Raw genomic sequence first — 17,483 nt, 5'->3', positions numbered from 1 at the left:
TAGCAGCAGTTTTGTCACTTATCCGGTCCATGTCTGAGGGTAAGCCATCGTGAAAAGGGATCACGAACGCGATAACATTCGTCTTGTCGATGGTTAGCATCGCGGTGTATCGGTAGGCGTTTCCCTGGTAAGATTATTTGCATGGAAAGAGCTTGTTACCGAGCGTGTAATTTCGCGAAAGTTTTATCGGGGGCTGGGTCGTTCTGGAGGCCGGCCACGGGGATGAAGCCACGCGCACGTAGACCAAAGCTTAACCCTTCTCTCTGCTTTTGCTCGGTAATAATGTTGGCAGCATATGACAGTCACGACGTAATTAAAGAGTGGCGGAGCGCGGGCGCACGTTCTCTCTCTGCTTGCTGTCCACGACGCGGCCATTAAACGTTTTCTTTTTCGCCAGCTGACGCTCCTTCCTTGCTGGATACGTCCTCTGGATGGTTACGTGGCACGGCCACCACTTTGAGTCGCCCACTTCGTGGTCGAGCAAGCGACAAAGCTTTCGCGCCGCGCACCACATTTATTTTTCTCCTTTTCTTTTATTTTTTTTTCTTCTCTTTATCTTGCTCTACCTTTTCATTCTTCCTTTTTCTTTACCTTTCCCACGCTAAGAACATAGGGTTTAGAGTTAATTTTTGCTAATACCGGGAAAAACGCAAGTTATTTAAGTCGACTGCAGATGGTAGAGTTGCTAGTTTTAACTTGTTTCCAGCAGTGAGGATATAAATCGCCGAGATTTCTCAGAGATGTTTCGTTTGTTGTGCGGCGTTGCTTTTCATTTGAATAAAAGAATCAGATAAGTTTGCTGGAATTTGATAATTACAATCGTTTACTTGTTTAAATTTGAATTTGTCTGCGTTTGTCCGGACCATTGAGTATCTGCAAGCATAAACCAGGAATTCGAAAAGTCTCGGAGAATTTTTTAATTGTACCCCCCGACCTCTCTGAAACCACTACCTCGATCATACATAAAATCAGCCAACTTTCCGCTTTCTTAAAATCCATTACAGAACGGCGTAACCTCGGAATCGACGTGCCTCGAAACGGCGGCACAAAGCTAACGATCTAATAACCGTGACATACGGTTATAGCGATGCGAATTCGCCATTCGTAAATTCGCGAACCTCATCCCCGATATCGGAGGAAACGACCAATAAGCGTGATAGGAATGATCTTTATTGGCACGATTCGCGTCGCAATAAACACATAGGGTAAACGTTGTGCCACGATAATTCGAACCGTTTGGAATCCGCCGGTCGAAGAAAAGAAAATAGGAAAAAAGAGAAGAAAAATATCGTTTATCGGTTGTTGCAGGATATTTCGATTGGTTCAGCGAAGTATATGCCGGAAACGGTCGATGGCGAAATTAAAATTCAATTTGTACAGGTTTAGCCAGATCGTATCGAGTCGAAGAAACTGGAAAAAATCGGTCTCCCCCTTCGAATTTACATATCTTTGTTTCTGGAACATGGTTACGGTAATGGGCACCCTCGATCGCCGCGAACGATACGCAGTCAACGATCCTTTCGCTCGCGAATCACGAGATGGAATAAGCGCGTCGATTATTTCGGAGATAATTGAAACCTGATATTTCCCGGCTAGAAATTTATAGCCCACCTGGTTTTTACGTTTCTTGCGAAGAATGCGTTTTTACATTTACTAAGTCGACTAGGCTCCTTTCATTCGTGTGGAACACGTTCTTATAATCGGAGAGAGGAAAAAGATTTTCTTTTCTCTCTCTTCCGGTACCCCATTCTACTTCCCTCTTATATACTTCATTAATCACTCGGTGCGTCTCTCGTCCGCGTTATCCGAGCAGATCTTCGCCTTACTGCTCTTGCACTTCCGCTCATCTTCGAGTTTATTCAATCGTTTCATCTCTCATTTACGTTTTTAATTCGGTTCTTCTCGCGCCTGTGCTCGCAGAGTCGCTTCTCAAGCTGTGTAATTTCATTAAGATTGTTTCTCCAAAGTAATTTCCGCGAGGGTAATCAACCTTGGATTTTGCTCTATTTATGCGTTTCTCCCAGGGCAAACTGTTCTTAATCTCTTTGATAGCTATGGTAATTCGATACACTCGTCTACAAGATTCGCAAGAAATTATCGGATCTTTTTTGGCAAAGTGTAGTTTCTAAACTTTCGATGTGCGTCTAGAGTTTCGAAATTATATACTGAGGGCGGTGAAACAGGCAATACTTTAGATCTGGAAATAAATAACAGGAACTATGATAGAAAATTTGACCTAAATATTAATGTGAAAATTGATTAACTGTTCGAATTTACTGAGAAGCGTGTCGAGCATAGGGAGAATAATATCTGATTTTATCGTACATAATCTATAAAACTTGTATTATAACAAACGTACGATATATTCTTCCTTTGTTATACAGGTTTATTCAGATCAATGTTTGAAAGGAAATAGAGGTTCTTATAGTTGCTCATAAACATTTCAATATCCATGAACAGAGCCGTATGTCGGCATCAAAGGATTAATCCTTCTATCTAAACTGAAATGGTATTCTCCATAAATCTTGTCCTTTATATTAAAACGATTCGATATCGGACCACTATGATGACCCAATCAATTCGAATCGAACACAGGTTCTGTCTCATTATCGCGCAAGTCGGTTCTAGCGAGCGAGTTGGCGCGTAAGATTTAATTAGAAAACGGATCGTTTAGCGCGTACTCGCGAGCTTTCCACCGTTAATCAAATCCTGGAGCAATGGTAAGTAATGCCTGGAGCGAGCGAATTGGATCGATCCCAATACAAACGGCAGGTGCCGCTAGTTACGCTTAGGTAAACGAGTTTCTCGAGGCTGATCGGCCGAAGCCTTCTTTTTCGTGGTTGCTATCTGCAAATTCCGTTTCTGCTTGGTGGAAGCCGCCGATAAACCGCTAGACACAGTCTTCTGGCCCTGTTTTCCTTCCATCCTTTTCCTCTGAAAGTCTGAAATCCTTTGTCGCCACTTGTCGCCGCTTTTTCACGACCCTCTAACTCGTTCGCTCGAAAAACAAGGAATTCCGGGGAAACGGACGTTCCAACGACGAAAACAATTTTGTAGCCAGCGAGTCTATCGAGAAGAAGGTAGCGATGGAAGAGTCTATCGATTAGACGTTGAATAATGTAGCTTCGATTACTGACTCTTTTCCCGTCCCTTTAAAAAAGAAGAATAGAATCGATGCGCGCCGACGTTTCTTCTCTCTATCGTATTTACTGAATCCACCTAAAGTTCAAACGAGCCAAGCTCTCTTGTCTCTTCTCCTCGCTTCTCGCTATCTCTTTACGAAGAAACTTCATTTATTTCGCGTGAATGGGAGAGGCTGATCCTTGCGAGCGATTCTCTGGGAATCGCGAGGATCCCCGTGGCATTAGTCAAACGAACTTTCGAACGTACCAAACCGTTTTACGCCGTTCAAACGACGCGAGCTCCTTTAATCTTTGACTCGATCGCCTCTGCTGGATCGAGAACTGCGCGCTGAAAGGGGAACGAGACTCGACCCTGTCTGCTTAAGCAGTATATTTCCAGCTCGCGCCTAGAAGAGGGTGAAACTCGGCCACGCTGGGTTCTAAGATAGAAAACAAGTCTCGCAAGACGGTTTCGAAACCTTTTTACGATCCTCCGTCTTTCGCTGATAATTTTCACGCTCTACCCGGAAAATCTTCGATAATCCACAACCCCGCTTCGTCCTACTTTCTTTTGAACCTTTCCATCATCGTCGTCCATCGCGTCTTTCAACCTCTTTCTCCCGTCGTTTCTCCAATGGTTTATTAATCAGAGGAACCAAACGGCTCCGTAACCATGTCGAACAAGAAACTCCGAGAGTCTGCGGTTTCATTTACTCGAGATTTGCCACGTTGATACGTCAAAGACATATTAAGGATGCGTAAGAAGCTTCTTTCAAATTCGACAAGGAATAAACTCTAAGCAGATAACTGGAATGGCTAGATTCTTTGAGAAATACGCTGATAAACGAGATGCAATCTTGGTAGGATATTACATATACGTATACACTTATAGACATCTATGTACGTTATACAAAACATTTTACGAAATATACAATATGAACATGGAAGCTTTTCCACCATGATGAGTATTTAATAAATAAATTTGCCAGCCACTGTATTTGTTGCAAAAAATACCAAAATAGAAAATATTTGAAGAATTATTAAAGATCACTGATTTAAGAGTAAAGAGCTTCGCTTTGTCAAGAGTCGTGGATATCACGACGCGATTTCTTGTTCCAGGTTTTGATAGAAATGTTGTTTATAAAGGATGAAGCGCTGACTGCTGTTTTCCGCGCCGGTGGAACAATGTGCCACGTCAAAGCTCGTAATGAAATATGATAATTTTATGCCGCTCTTTGTACTCAGAACTCGCTCTGTTTAAAACGCTCCTTCTTATTGATAGCATTGTTGCAGCGGATGTAATCCATAAAATTTTCGCAAAATGAACTCTCCTCTTATTCTCGTTGATATCTACAAAGTAATAAATAGTAGTTGAAATGTTTCTAGAATTACTTGTTTTATTATGTCGAATCACTCGGTGTATTGTAAATATTCATACTTAGTTCTTAACTGTTAGATTCCACTTGGAATTATTAATTTATTTAGACGATCCAAGATTTCAATAGTTCCAATTGGTATCACTTAAAATTATTTTTATGGAAACACATTAAAAATATTTTTACATGTTCTCGTTTTTTGACATCTAAGGAATAACTTTCTCTAAAATACATTTTTCGAATTTGGAAGAAACGATTTAAGTCGGAAAGGATTAATTATTCGTCGAAATTTATACCAGATATCGATCAAAACAGGTGTCTACAAACTATCAATTACTCATCTCACGTATCACGGTACGAAACCCATTTAATCTTAAATAACAATTCTTCAATAACTTTTCGAATCGAGATAATCAAAATAACAATCTCGATTTACAACCCTAAACATTCCCAAATGCCAAAAATCTTAAATCAAACTTAAAGAAATATTTCTCTAAGCTTTTAAATCAGCTTACAGTAACATGTTCTAAAATCAAATATTTCTCACTCATGCAATTTGCGTGGCACGTTAATAAAACAAATTGGGGAAACGGGAAGCGGAAGTTTCCGGGTTTGAATGGCTACGGCCGTGGAAGGAGAAGCGGCGCTCGTAACGAGAAAGACGTGCAACTTCTCAAAAGCCGGTCGTCCCTTATTCCACGGGTATCTCGAACGAAGACACCGAGTGACAGCCCAACGGAATAATTAATTGGCCCATTTGAAGCGGCTCGGACCCGCTGTGAATTCCATCCTTCCGGTTAGAACGAGAAACTGTATGGTCGCACGAAAGAGAGAGAAAAACGGATGAAAGAACTGGTGGATCGGAAGGTCTGTGATGAAAAACGGTGAATTCGGGGTTGGTTCCGCGTCTAATGAAAACTTTTTGCATAAGACGGACACTGCGAAGACGCGTAATCAACCTTAATTCGAAAGGACGTCGCTAATTTGTTCGACAGTAGAATTGGAAGTTGAGTCCCGGAAAAAAATTTGTCGACAAATGGTCGTGAAAGAAATTTGCTCAAAATTGTTTTATCGCATGGGAGATTCGCGAGAGGAACTGTGAACACTTCAGGAAATTCAGAATATTCGATACGAAGATCACAGAAGGGAAACAAGTCACATCCTTCACCTTTTGGAGGGACAATTTTAAAATTCAATATGTTGTCCATGAATTTTGTATTTACCAATCTTTTTATATAATTCTACTATTAAATGTATCTTTGCTATTTTCTTGAATATTTCAGAAATATTAATTGGTATAAAATTATACTATTTATACTATTATACTATTGCCAGCAATGAAATTTCATTTATCAGCTAAATCTTAGGAAAGATCATTCGCTATACCATCTATATTCCCTATCAAACGTGGAAACATTCGAAGATCGAATCTATCTCCTGTTTCCACTTGCCATTCAACCGCCAATCGAATGGAGCTCTTATCAGTCGCTTAGAAATTCCGTTATTTCTTTCGTTATCGTTTCGCGCTCTGCCCCAGAAACTTGCATCCTGTATCGTTTAAAACTTTTCTCCGGTGCAAACAAGAAGAGCAACGGAAAGGAGGGAGAGAAAAAAAGGCGACGCGGCATATCAAACAGGGTGACGTCTCAAAGGGAGCAAACGAAAGAGAATGAGAGAGAAAAAGAGAGAGAGAGAGAGAGAGAGAGAGAAGAGCGAGCAGAAAGCAGGACAGAAGTCGTGGCGAGCGTAACGAGCTTGTCACAGCGTTGCTTAAGAGTTTCGTGTGGACATATCGGAGTGGAAAGAAGCGTGAAAAATGAGCATGCGAGCGCGCATAAAGCGTAGGATATCGCTGAGCGCACAAAACGTATGATCGATGAGCGAGCTCTCCGGACCAGAGAGAAGGTCCCTTGGAAATTCGGTCTCCGCCAAGCAAACCTACGAATAAGAGTTTACGGGGTTCTACGTTCTAGCTTGCCCTTTGACTCGTAACTTTCTCCTCGTATCTTGCCGAAATCTCGATTCGGTACCTGAAGCTGTTCAGTTTCTTTCTGGCTATACTAACAAAACAAAAACAGAAGATAAAAGAAAAAGAATAAGGACAAGAAAAGAAAGAAGAAACGAGGAAGAAGTTTCTTTGAAAATATTTAGGAGATATCGTCGTGGCACGCACAATCGAACGATAAATCACGATGCACTAACGGACGAAGGTCCAAAGAGACCAATAACGAAAACAATTTCATTTCTTCCATTTTCTACGAACGACTTCTGCCTGATCTTCTTCGTACCAACGACGACCTCTTTGTAATCGTGGTTTTCCTCTTTCTCTCTATCGATGGTTCGCTTGACATTTTGCTCGGTGGAGCACCGGTACCACTTCCGTATCCGTTAGACACAAGGGAAAGGCAAACCGATTGCGGAAATCAAATTTAGACATCGCGAAAAGAACTGCCGCGTAACTTTAATTTCGTCGTCTTCGAATGACGAGAGAGACTCCCTTTTGATCGTCGATTCTTGACTGGTCGCAAAACGACAGCGGAAGAAAACCATCTTCAGGCTCGCTCGTGTTCAAAAGCTCAGACTTCGTTCGTCCCTTTATCGAGTCCCTCGAAAGCAAATTCGATTAGCGGACGACAGATTGAGCCTTATTGAATCACACCGTTCGCAGGGTGGTCTTTGTTATCACGATTTCTCTCAGGATAAGTATACGTTTTATATATGTATGTATGCATGCGTGTATAGTATAGGAAGGTCGTATTCGCGATCACGAGCAAACGTCTACGAGCGAGGATCGGTAATAACGATTCAGATGATCGATCGCGATAAAAACATCTTTATGTCGGATTGGATTTCTTTCTTCTCCGACTGACTGCGTTTTTCTTTATTCTTTTACCACGACGATCGAGAGATTAAGGGATCGCAGAAAGGCGACCTGTCTAAGCCTACGTTTAAGCGGTGTGAGGTTGATTTTGGAAGATCGTTCTTAGGAATAACCAAGGTTTTAACGCTAGATTTACGATATGGACATGATTTCTCTGATAGTTTCGAGTTTTAAATATTCAGTAATATTTTCAGCAATTTATGGAAGAAGAATAAAAGTCGAGATGAGAAACTCGCAGCTTAACGAAGTTCGGATTAACCCTTGTGTGTTCTTTGGGTCATTATTCTCCACAGAATCGTATTTTTTTATCGTTATAAAATTTCTCATCTTCTTTTGTCTCAGAATCTAAACGCACCAATATTAATCACAAGTTTCGTAGGTGCTTTGAACTCGCTGACTGGCGGATTGTTGAATAATGAACGTGGAAGGAGATAAATGTAGTTGATTCCGGATAATTTGATTTGATTGCATATGGTATGTGTTTATATGGGTGGTTAGGTGTGGGCGTGAAAATTGCTTCGCGTTTTACGCTCGTTTTCTAGTTCGTTTGCCAGAAAATAGGTCTCGCTTGCGTGCGTTGGTTAGTGGGTTGTTTAATGGTACGAGAATTTGATGATTGGTGAATTAAAGTTGTGTAAACTTTTACGATTATAGTTCTTGCAGTTTTGATAGTAGGCCAGTTTTCTCAATGCAGATGCAAGTTCATATTATACTACTATGTGGTTTGCTAATTCCTAGCTTCTGTTGATCTAGAGATTATGCCGGTGATTTGAAATCTACTTATATAGGGATATAAAACAGCGAGCGAATTGCAATGAAAATGTTGATTTATATCGAAAATGTATTTAAAATATCTCTCTGCCTCTAGTTCGAATACGTATTTTATTTCAATTCTATTGAAATTCAACGTGCGTTAACATATATGGAAGCACATCTAAAATGAGTTCAAAAATTAACATAAGAACTTTATCGTCATATTTCGATCGTCAGACAAAATTTGTCCAAATGAAATGCTGACTCTCCGTATCACATCATATCAACAGACATAACAATTAAGAAATCCCTCAGATAAAACAATTTATCAAGCTCGTATCAATTATGCAAATCTCATTTTCCAAACGTCTAGCCCATAGAAACTAGCCGGCGTTCTTTCAGAAGCATCAACTACCGTGTAACTGCTCGGATACGTATCCTGCGCATCAAGCTATCAAAAAAATCTCCATTAGTCCGAAATCACGCAGTTAACGAATCGTGTAAGCAGGCAAAGAACGAGGTATTCCCCGTGGTCCACAGGAGTCTCATCAAAAACACGTCTCCAAGGCCGATTCGTCACGGTGCACGGGTTGGAACTGGCGTAGTCAAAGCGACTAATTCTGATTAGCTCCCAAGCGATCCGAGTATATCCAATTACGGTGTCGCTCGCACGTCGCTCCGTTGGCCCGCCTTAATCCCGCGGAATAATTCGCCCCTGTACCACGGTGGCCTGTCATGTGTCGTAACCGACAGTGAAATAGAGGTAGTCGTCGGAACTATCGTACGTTCGCGTGTCTCTTCCTTGTACGGCGTTGTAAATTCGGCCGTACACCGACGAATCAATTAAACCTCGAGCCAGTCAGCCAATCGAACGCTTTCGCTGCAATTAATTCGGCCGACTTTGGTTCGATTTATACTTTGTACCTTCTCTTCGTTCTTTTTTCTTGTCTTTTTTTGCCCTGTTTCGGATTTTTGGTTGTCCTGTTTACTTTCGAACCGATGAAGCGATAAAACTTGTTAAGCGGATCTCGGGGTCTGCATGTCTATAGATGGCTACTGGATCGACTACATTATCAAAAGGATATTAATTTATTCTGTGAGGTTGTTTAGATGGAGAGGAGATTGGATAGGTTTTGGAGCGTTTTTTTAGACAGTGGACAGTTTTTAATGAGATGAATATTAATTGTTGTTAGGCAAACTAGATCGTTGATGACTCGAGCGAAATTTTAATTGATTTAACGTATAATAATCGAACGTGTAGTTGGCTCTACTCTTGTAACAATATCTAATAAAATACAGCCTTCAATGTTCCTATCAGTTCTCTGTCAACGATAATATAAATTGCTTGCTCGAGAAAAGTACCTATATTAGTCACATCCAATTTGCTTCGGACCGATTAAAATGTTTCGCTTAGTCGAAAACACGCAAAGATATCGCCGGTATCTATCGAGATAACAAGACCCAAGGAGAAAGGACCGCTCTATATAATATACCTAAATGTCGGAGGCAATCAGGCGAATATCGTCATTCGTACGATCCTACTCCATTTTCCCATCTACTGAATCCATCTCGCGGACTCTTTCTACAAATTAAACATCGACTTGGTTGTTAGCAGAGCCGTTGACTGGTAACTAGCCGTTTTATCGTCGTAGCCGTTAACACGGTAACACGTGAAGCACACGCTAACGAACGAAGCCGTTCAATAATTCGCGACTACAGCGAGGTCAACGAGAAGATTGTAGCATGACGCGAATTCGTCGTAAAAATCACAGAAATTACATGACCGATGTCCTTCCTACCGGCGATTTATTATTACCATTATTGTCCCTGACTTCTCGACGCGTTCCGCCCAGTTGCCGCTTTCTAATCCGCCTTCGAAATCGATTCCACGCGCAGATAACGACGATCGACGTGTCCGCTATCGATCGACCGTCAACCAAACGGTTTCCAAGCGTTGGTCACGCCGAACACGGCCACAAAGGGGGATCATCCTTCTCTCTAGCTCTCTGGCCGCGGGACTATCCTACGGGATAGACAGACGTTGACAGTTTGTTCGCACGGTTCGACTCTCCACGTCGTTTATCGGTATTGTCGCGCGTTCGAAGGCCCGCGGCCTGTGATCGGCCAGAGAGGCGAAAAAGACTGCTTCGACTGTCGATGAACGCAACTTCGGACAATAGCTTCGCCACTTGAAAGGATTGACTTTTAATCTCGGGACTGACTGCGTGCCTCCCCGACGCCATTTTGCGCACCGTTGACCAGCCGGCGTCGAACAAATGGACTGGAAAGTCTCGCGTTCGCTGCGTGCTCCCGCTTTTCTAGATCCGCCGATGCGAAACAAGGGTTTCTCCAGATTTCCACCTGGCGCGGAAGTCTCCTGTCGTTTGATCGATGGGTGGCCTCGGGTGCTCTTGTTTGGGTGCAAGGGTCGAGTATTGTTGTATAAGAGTATTTTGCGTTGGCTCGGTTTTTGAGATATTTCTTTTTGTCAGAATCCGGTGATTGGAATGAGAAGTCTTTACGTTCACGACTTTAAAGCGTAAAATTTTTATTATTATCAGTATGGAAGAATTAGTATTTTTATAATATAGTGAGAAATTAGTAATAATGCGATAGCGCATCTATGTAGAAGCCTGTTAACGTTAAGGTCTGAGTATTCGAATCATAGAAATTAAGAAATTAACGTAACAGCCACTTTGATTTAATACAGGTAAAATATCTAATGAAAGACAATAAAAAATAACAAGATATGGAATTGATCTGCATTAGTAGTACGTCTGTCTACACGTGGTCTATCTTTAATTCAGTTGAAAGAAATTTTATTTTAAAACAGTTCTATCTTCAGCTTCGAAATCGTTAGTTTATCTTTCATCGTATTTTTTTATTCAGATAAACCTTCTAAATTATTTTGCCAAGCGTGAATGATGTACTTTGATGCGCATAAGGTAGATTCTCGACAAATCGGCTACCCTGACGACGAGGCCTGAATCTTTAAAAGCACTTCTTCACTTTTGGAGTAGGTTCTCGTAAGTGCATTGGTACAGAAAACGTCTCGCTGCTCGAGTGTTCTCTCGCACGCTTTGAACTTACTCCTTTGAATTTTCAATTTGTTCATTCCGATACAATAAAGGACAACAAAACAGAAATACTTTTCTACGTTCTATTTATTTCTTATCAAGAATTAAATCTAACTCGAGGACTAATTTTGTAGTTCATTTTTGAGAATCGATCGCTTCTTACATGTTTTACTAATCTTGATGTTTATATGTATTTCGAGATGTGATCGTACGTGTGTGACCGAATGAAATTTCGACTTTGTGTGGCAGCCGCTATTTTTGAGATAACGTTCTCAGTTCAAGAAACTTGCAACGCGGAAAGTTTGTGAAGTTTCTTCGCCACGACGATATTTCCATATTTCGTAGAATCGTAAAACAAAGTTGACGAAACGTTTAAAATAAAACACGGAACAAGGAAACCAATAAAGATACGTTTATGTCATAAATCACAAGATATGATTCCAAAATAGGAGACTCGGGCACAACCATAAAACACGTATCTCGTACAACGTAAAATTATAAATACCGTTTCGAATCAAAGTAAAAACAAACACACCGTTCAACCACAAGGATCGTTGCCCGATACAAATACATACGTAATTGCTTCGCGTCCTATTAAAGGGCGTTGTGTCGTAGCAGAAACACAAACTGTAGCAACGTGTTGCGTTCGAATTAATCGGAAAGAGTCGACAAGGCGCCGATCGTAAACTTGCCTGCCAGTGCGATTCGTTACGCGTCCCGACGAACATCGTATTTCCATCCATTCGAGGATCATTGCTCTTTATTTCCTGTTTTATAAATCGAACACTGTCGATCGGTTTTCGCTAATTAGAAGAAACCAATCGACGTTATCAACAGGAACAACAAAAACACGAAATATTCCTCTGTTCGTGACCACGGAGATCTCCACGTTGGAAACCAGGTGATTTTTTTTCTTTTTGGATAATCGTTCGTAATAAGAGTCACGCGATTGCTTGCAAAATACTCGTATCAACTTTAGTTTAATTAACTAACCTCGTGTTTCCTGTGTTTACTTATAATTAAGTATAGAATTTTTCGTGTTCTCTCTCTTTGTTTGGTTTTTCCTCCCTTCGATTCCGCAGCAAACAACGACTTATACGTAAATTTAATCGCGTATCACGTGAACGAGATAGAGACTGCACGTGAACGAAACGAAAAAACGCGATTGCGAAACATCGGAATGCCGGATTGCGTTTCCTCGCGGAGGCGCGTTCGAAAGGACAGAAATTATAGGGCAATTTCGCGGCAGAGCCTACGTTTCTCATGGCGCCGCCGGATTCCTTTGTAATTTCGAGCGCGCACTTTGTCCGCCGCTTTCGACAATCGTCGTTTTCAGCAGAGTTTACGACGAACGTTTTTAAAACGTGTATGTGTATGTGTATGTTTGTTGCGTGTGTGTGTGTGTGAGAGTGAGAGAGAGAGAGAGAGAGAGAGACACAGAGAGAGAGACGAAGTAAATGTTGTTGTAGTTTGGGTCGATGTGAAATTTGGTAAGAGATAATTATGTGAAATGTTCATATTGTAAATTTTTACTTTGATTAATTTTCTTAATACTAATTATGAAATGCTATCTACTATCCCCGTTCATTTTTTATTTTATTTATTTCCAAAAGATATTAGCACCCTGTCATTTATACTTTTTGGTAATTTTTTTAATACCGAAGCATTTAAACTATTTAATTACGTGTTAAAACTTTCAACTTTGAAGGTGAATATATCCCATTTCGATAAAGTTAGGCTCTCTAAAAATTGAATAGTGTATGAATAATATAGTAGATAACGTATCATCAAAATTTCAAAGAAATTGTAAGAAAGTCGATCCACGCTACAAATACTTTAAACTCTATTTGCATTTATTTTTGTTTGAAGTTATTTCTATGTATATGATATTTATTATTTAATAATATATCTTAATATATTTAATACTGATATTTGATGTTTGATATTTATTAATAAGTGTTAATTGTACGTATCAATAAATGAATTAGAATATAAAATAGCGGGTTGTGTTATACGGGTAGAAATAGAGATTATATTTAAAATATTACAAGATGAATTGAAGAAAGTGGTTAATACGCTACTAGTCGTGTTTGCATAAATGTATCTGACCATTTCATCTTTTTATCACTCTAAGTAGTTGTACGGCAATTAGTTTCAACATATACGTATAACATACCGCTCCGTTAATGGTAAATGTGATGTTGGTTGTTATCAGATTACGAACACGGCGTGTAGGGTATATCGCATGCACTTCCATCCACCCTTTTTTACCTTTCATTTATTAATTCAGTATGATATCATTTTCCATTTCGCATCTAATATTATTAACATACAATTAAGAATCATTTTATAACATCTAACCTCGCAAAGAACAAATATTGAAACGTTAAATGCTACATATAAAGTTAAAAATCTAGAATTCATGGATTTTTAGGAATATGGGCGTTCCTTAAAAAATGTCCTTCCTCGTTTTGTTGTACGTTTAGAATTTACAGTCTTGATATTGTATATGTCAATAAACTACCAACCTCTTATCGCAATAATTGGATACGAGAAACGTAAAAAGGGCGTTTCTATAGAAATGTTCTTTTTCCCATTTAACGGCTTGTTAATTATGACCTGTTCCTTTTGAAGTAAAACATGGAGCATTTTCCATTTATAATTGGAAAGATACAGTCAAAATTATTAGATTTTCCATATGTATATATATATTTGCATAAACAGTGTTAAAAGAATTCTTGTAATTCTTCGTTTCAACGTGCGTTTTTATGTTCAAAATATGACATTATATACATTCATCTTCTTCCAATACTTTCCGTCAGGAGGAAACCCGATAAATGGAAGAAAGGTGAATGAAATTTCTATTATTCCGTCATTTGTTATTCAGATTAAAATTAATATATATTTTGTTGTCCTTTCATTGCTCACTAACGATAAACCTTACTCAACGTTGTTTTAAAAAGTATCCTATTTGTATTACGGTTTTTGTTAATGGTGTAAAGCTTTGAAATCGGAACATTTGCCAGAAACACCGTTATTTCTTAGAACCCTTCGTAATTCATCTTATATAAAAAGCTTGATAAATCGGGCAGCTATTCTCGTTATCTCAATATATTTTGCAATTTTCTAAATCCAGGACCAATCCTATTCACGAAGAGCAATAAATATAGAGGAAAGAATAGGAAAGAACGAAATTGATCCTTTCGAAGCGAAACCTTAGCTGCTTTCCTCGAAACTAGTTTGCATTCGAAAGCCTCGTTAATTCGCAGCAATGTGACCAAATGGAGGGAAGATTGGCACGAAAAAGCGCCGTTAGCGGCAAGCTAAACGCGCCTTCAACAGGGTTGCCTACTACGTGAATCCAATACATCGTCTCATATGTGCGGGAAACGGAAAAAAGAAGAGGAGAAATTGCAAAAAGAATTGTTGCGTTCGTATGTAAAGCACGATTCCCTCCGACGATGGGCGTATACGGAGCATGCTCTGGAGGCCCGCAACTATCGGCAAATCTATAATTTTCTGCAGTATCTCCGATAACTACTTCCGAAACTACTTATATACTTTGGCAGATCCTCGAAACGCGATACCTGGGTAGAAACGAGGTAGAACCATACAGAAATAAAGGATACTCTTAGGGTATCGAGCACGGATCCAGGATTACCATATTGTTCGCTGAATAGAGGGAGAAAGTGATCCTACACGATAAAACAAATAGCGTGGAAGAACCAATGCGCCCTTTGCGGCAAATTTCAATCAAATTTTACGCATTACGCGGTAGGCTTTTCTTTTCTGTCATTTCTAGTAATTTTATTATTATAATATGTGGATCATGGTTAGGCTTGAACGATGACGATACATTTGTAACAGATTTAGTTTAACAATTTAGAAATTTCGTTTGCTAGAATTGGCCTGGCTAAAGAAGATCTTTCGTTAAGTATTAACCTTAGTTGGTATCTCTTGGAGAGCTTGGAAATCCTTAGAGTCTAAGGACTCTAAGGGTTTCGAGTCTGAATCCGCTAAGCTGTGGTTCGTTAGAAAAACAGTGTATTCTGTTTAAGGTTTAAGATTACACTCCGTCGTGAAAATAAGGATTAAGCTTCCCTAGCACAGGAATAAAAGTTACAATGTTTTACAATACAATACTCATGCGTTTTACAATATTGTTTAATCGATAAAAATTACGAAATGTATTTAAGTAGGTACAAAACTTTTGAATCAGATTAGTAATATTCTTGTCAACAGCAACGAGATATTTTTAGGACAAAGATTTGAGCGAAATTTTTCGTTTGCGAGAGTAGATAAACCATCGAGAGTTTTCGTTCTATGAAACTGGAAACATTAATACGGTACCGCAAATTAAGGATTTTTTTCGTTTCGCTCTTATTCTTTCTTCGTGCCTGTTATAGTATAACGTGTTCCGTGCATTCACAAGCCACGACGTTTCGTGATACCACGCACACCGAGATACAATTTCGTTTAATCCGAAAATTAAAATAATAGCGGGTTGTAGTTTATCTCGTGCTGGACGTTTTTATGTATGTAATTACGACTTAGCGAGATCGAGGTTTACGATGGACAAGGCCTTAATGTAATTATTTTTTCACACGGGCACACTGCCTCTGTATATGTGTTCTGCTACTTTTCTTCGAAAATGTAATTTAATGATTATCAATCGTTAAATTTTATCATCTCGCGAGAATGTAACTCGATGCATAAATTTTAGTAAAATCGATCTTAAAATTGTATATTTCACTTAGGAATAAAAGCGATAATTGAAAGTCTGGACTTCAGTACCGAAAATTTCAGGGTGGATATTTCGTGTAAACACATTGACCGTGGTAAATGTAGAGTATGGATCGAGAACAGTTTCGTAACAAGCAGCGAAGAGCAGGTTTGATGGTTTCCAACGTAAAAGTTCTGCTTTATGTACAATTTAAGCGTGCCTGAAGTAATTTGACACATTTTTTCCAGATTATATCATCGTTATAAAATTCTATCTTTTTTATAACATTCTTAAGAGCTTCCTTGCTTTTAGGAAAATATGTTTATTTACATACAAACCCTTAATAAAATCCTAATACATCTTTCTTTCGCTAAAAAGTCTGTAATACCAAGATATGACACACATCCTCAAGATAGCACATTTGTTACGAACATCGTAATACTTTCATCTTAAATAGACTACATATATATTTATAGCGTCATATATGAATGCTTATTTAACGTGTTTTCGTCAAGATACATCGCCCGATCTACCAGAGGAAATGCACACACACAAACTGGGCTAATACGTTTTTAATTAAACGTTGAATTAATTAAAACAATTTAATTAAACGCGAACCATCATCATCCTAAAATTCTTCCAACAGAAAATGCACCACTGTAGAATGCGTCCATGTAACAACACTCTTTACAATTTTAGCTAGGAAATATTCACAAGTTTAGATCATATTCCTGTTTCCTCGAGCATTTGCTAATAATTCGACGTGGAGTTAGATCGTTTAATAGTTTTTCCTACGGATTGATGTCTCTAGATATTTAGCGATCATCCACGCGATTTTTAGTTCACGTGGACGTCTGAAAATTATTGCAATAGGTATCTTAAACCTAGGCGCGTCACAAATTCAAATTTGCCTTCTGTCTGTTCTCTCTCTCTATATCTATCTATCTATCTATCTATCCGTCTATCTATCTATCTATCTCGCGTCGTCGTGTGTTTCGAGCAAATGATAATTAACTAAAATTTCGGATCAACAGAGGACAATAAAATCGCTGGTTAAACATGAGAGGGTTTATCGAGTCGAACTAATGGAAATCGAGGTCACGACTTGGCTTTTACCATCAGCCAATTAAGTGGTTTCTCAGTGGGTTTTGAAGGGTACAGTGACGCTCGTGAGTGATAAAAAGCGTTCGCAAAAGTTGGGTTAGAGTTAAGATGGGCTCTTTGAGCGTGTGTTATATACTTGAGCGCCATTGTTTACTACGAGTGGAGTTCTGCTGAACCGGAACTTCATTGATCCACGTGAATAGAGAAAAAGAGTTATTTGTAATTGTCGTTTGAGTTTCGAAAACTTCTGTTACGTTTTACAAATAATTTTTTCTCTTTTTTAGACTCAAAGTTTCATGCTTTCGTTATCGAGTAAGTATTTTTGACTCGTGCTGCAGAAAATATCAAAAGTATAATGGAGATGGACCGAGGCATCGTACAAAGAACAGAATCGCATTTTCAAAGAAACGTAGTTGCGATCAATTGTAATCAACCGAACATCCATAC

The 17,483-nt window shown here is 39.2% G+C and overlaps 1 protein-coding gene across 10 annotated transcripts in view; it reads left to right on the top strand.

Moving 5' to 3' along the window:
- Nucleotides 1-17,483, top strand: part of kug (FAT atypical cadherin kugelei) — a 501,386-nt gene that overhangs the window by 370,246 nt on the left and 113,657 nt on the right. The window contains exon 1 of one of the 10 annotated variants that reach the window (XM_069132180.1): nucleotides 11,849-12,110. The exons of the other annotated variants lie outside the window; for them this stretch is intronic. The gene's annotated coding sequence lies outside the window, so the exon portion shown is untranslated. Of the gene's footprint in view, nucleotides 1-11,848; nucleotides 12,111-17,483 lie in introns of those variants that run through there. 10 annotated transcript variants of the gene reach the window in all.

The sequence above is a fragment of the Bombus flavifrons genome, chromosome 2 (assembly GCF_040668555.2).
Source record: "Bombus flavifrons isolate JBK064 chromosome 2, iyBomFlav1_principal, whole genome shotgun sequence".
NCBI classification, from domain to species: domain Eukaryota; kingdom Metazoa; phylum Arthropoda; class Insecta; order Hymenoptera; family Apidae; genus Bombus; species Bombus flavifrons.
The sequence above is the reverse complement of the archived record's forward strand: the minus strand, read 5'-3'. Positions and strand labels throughout refer to the sequence as shown.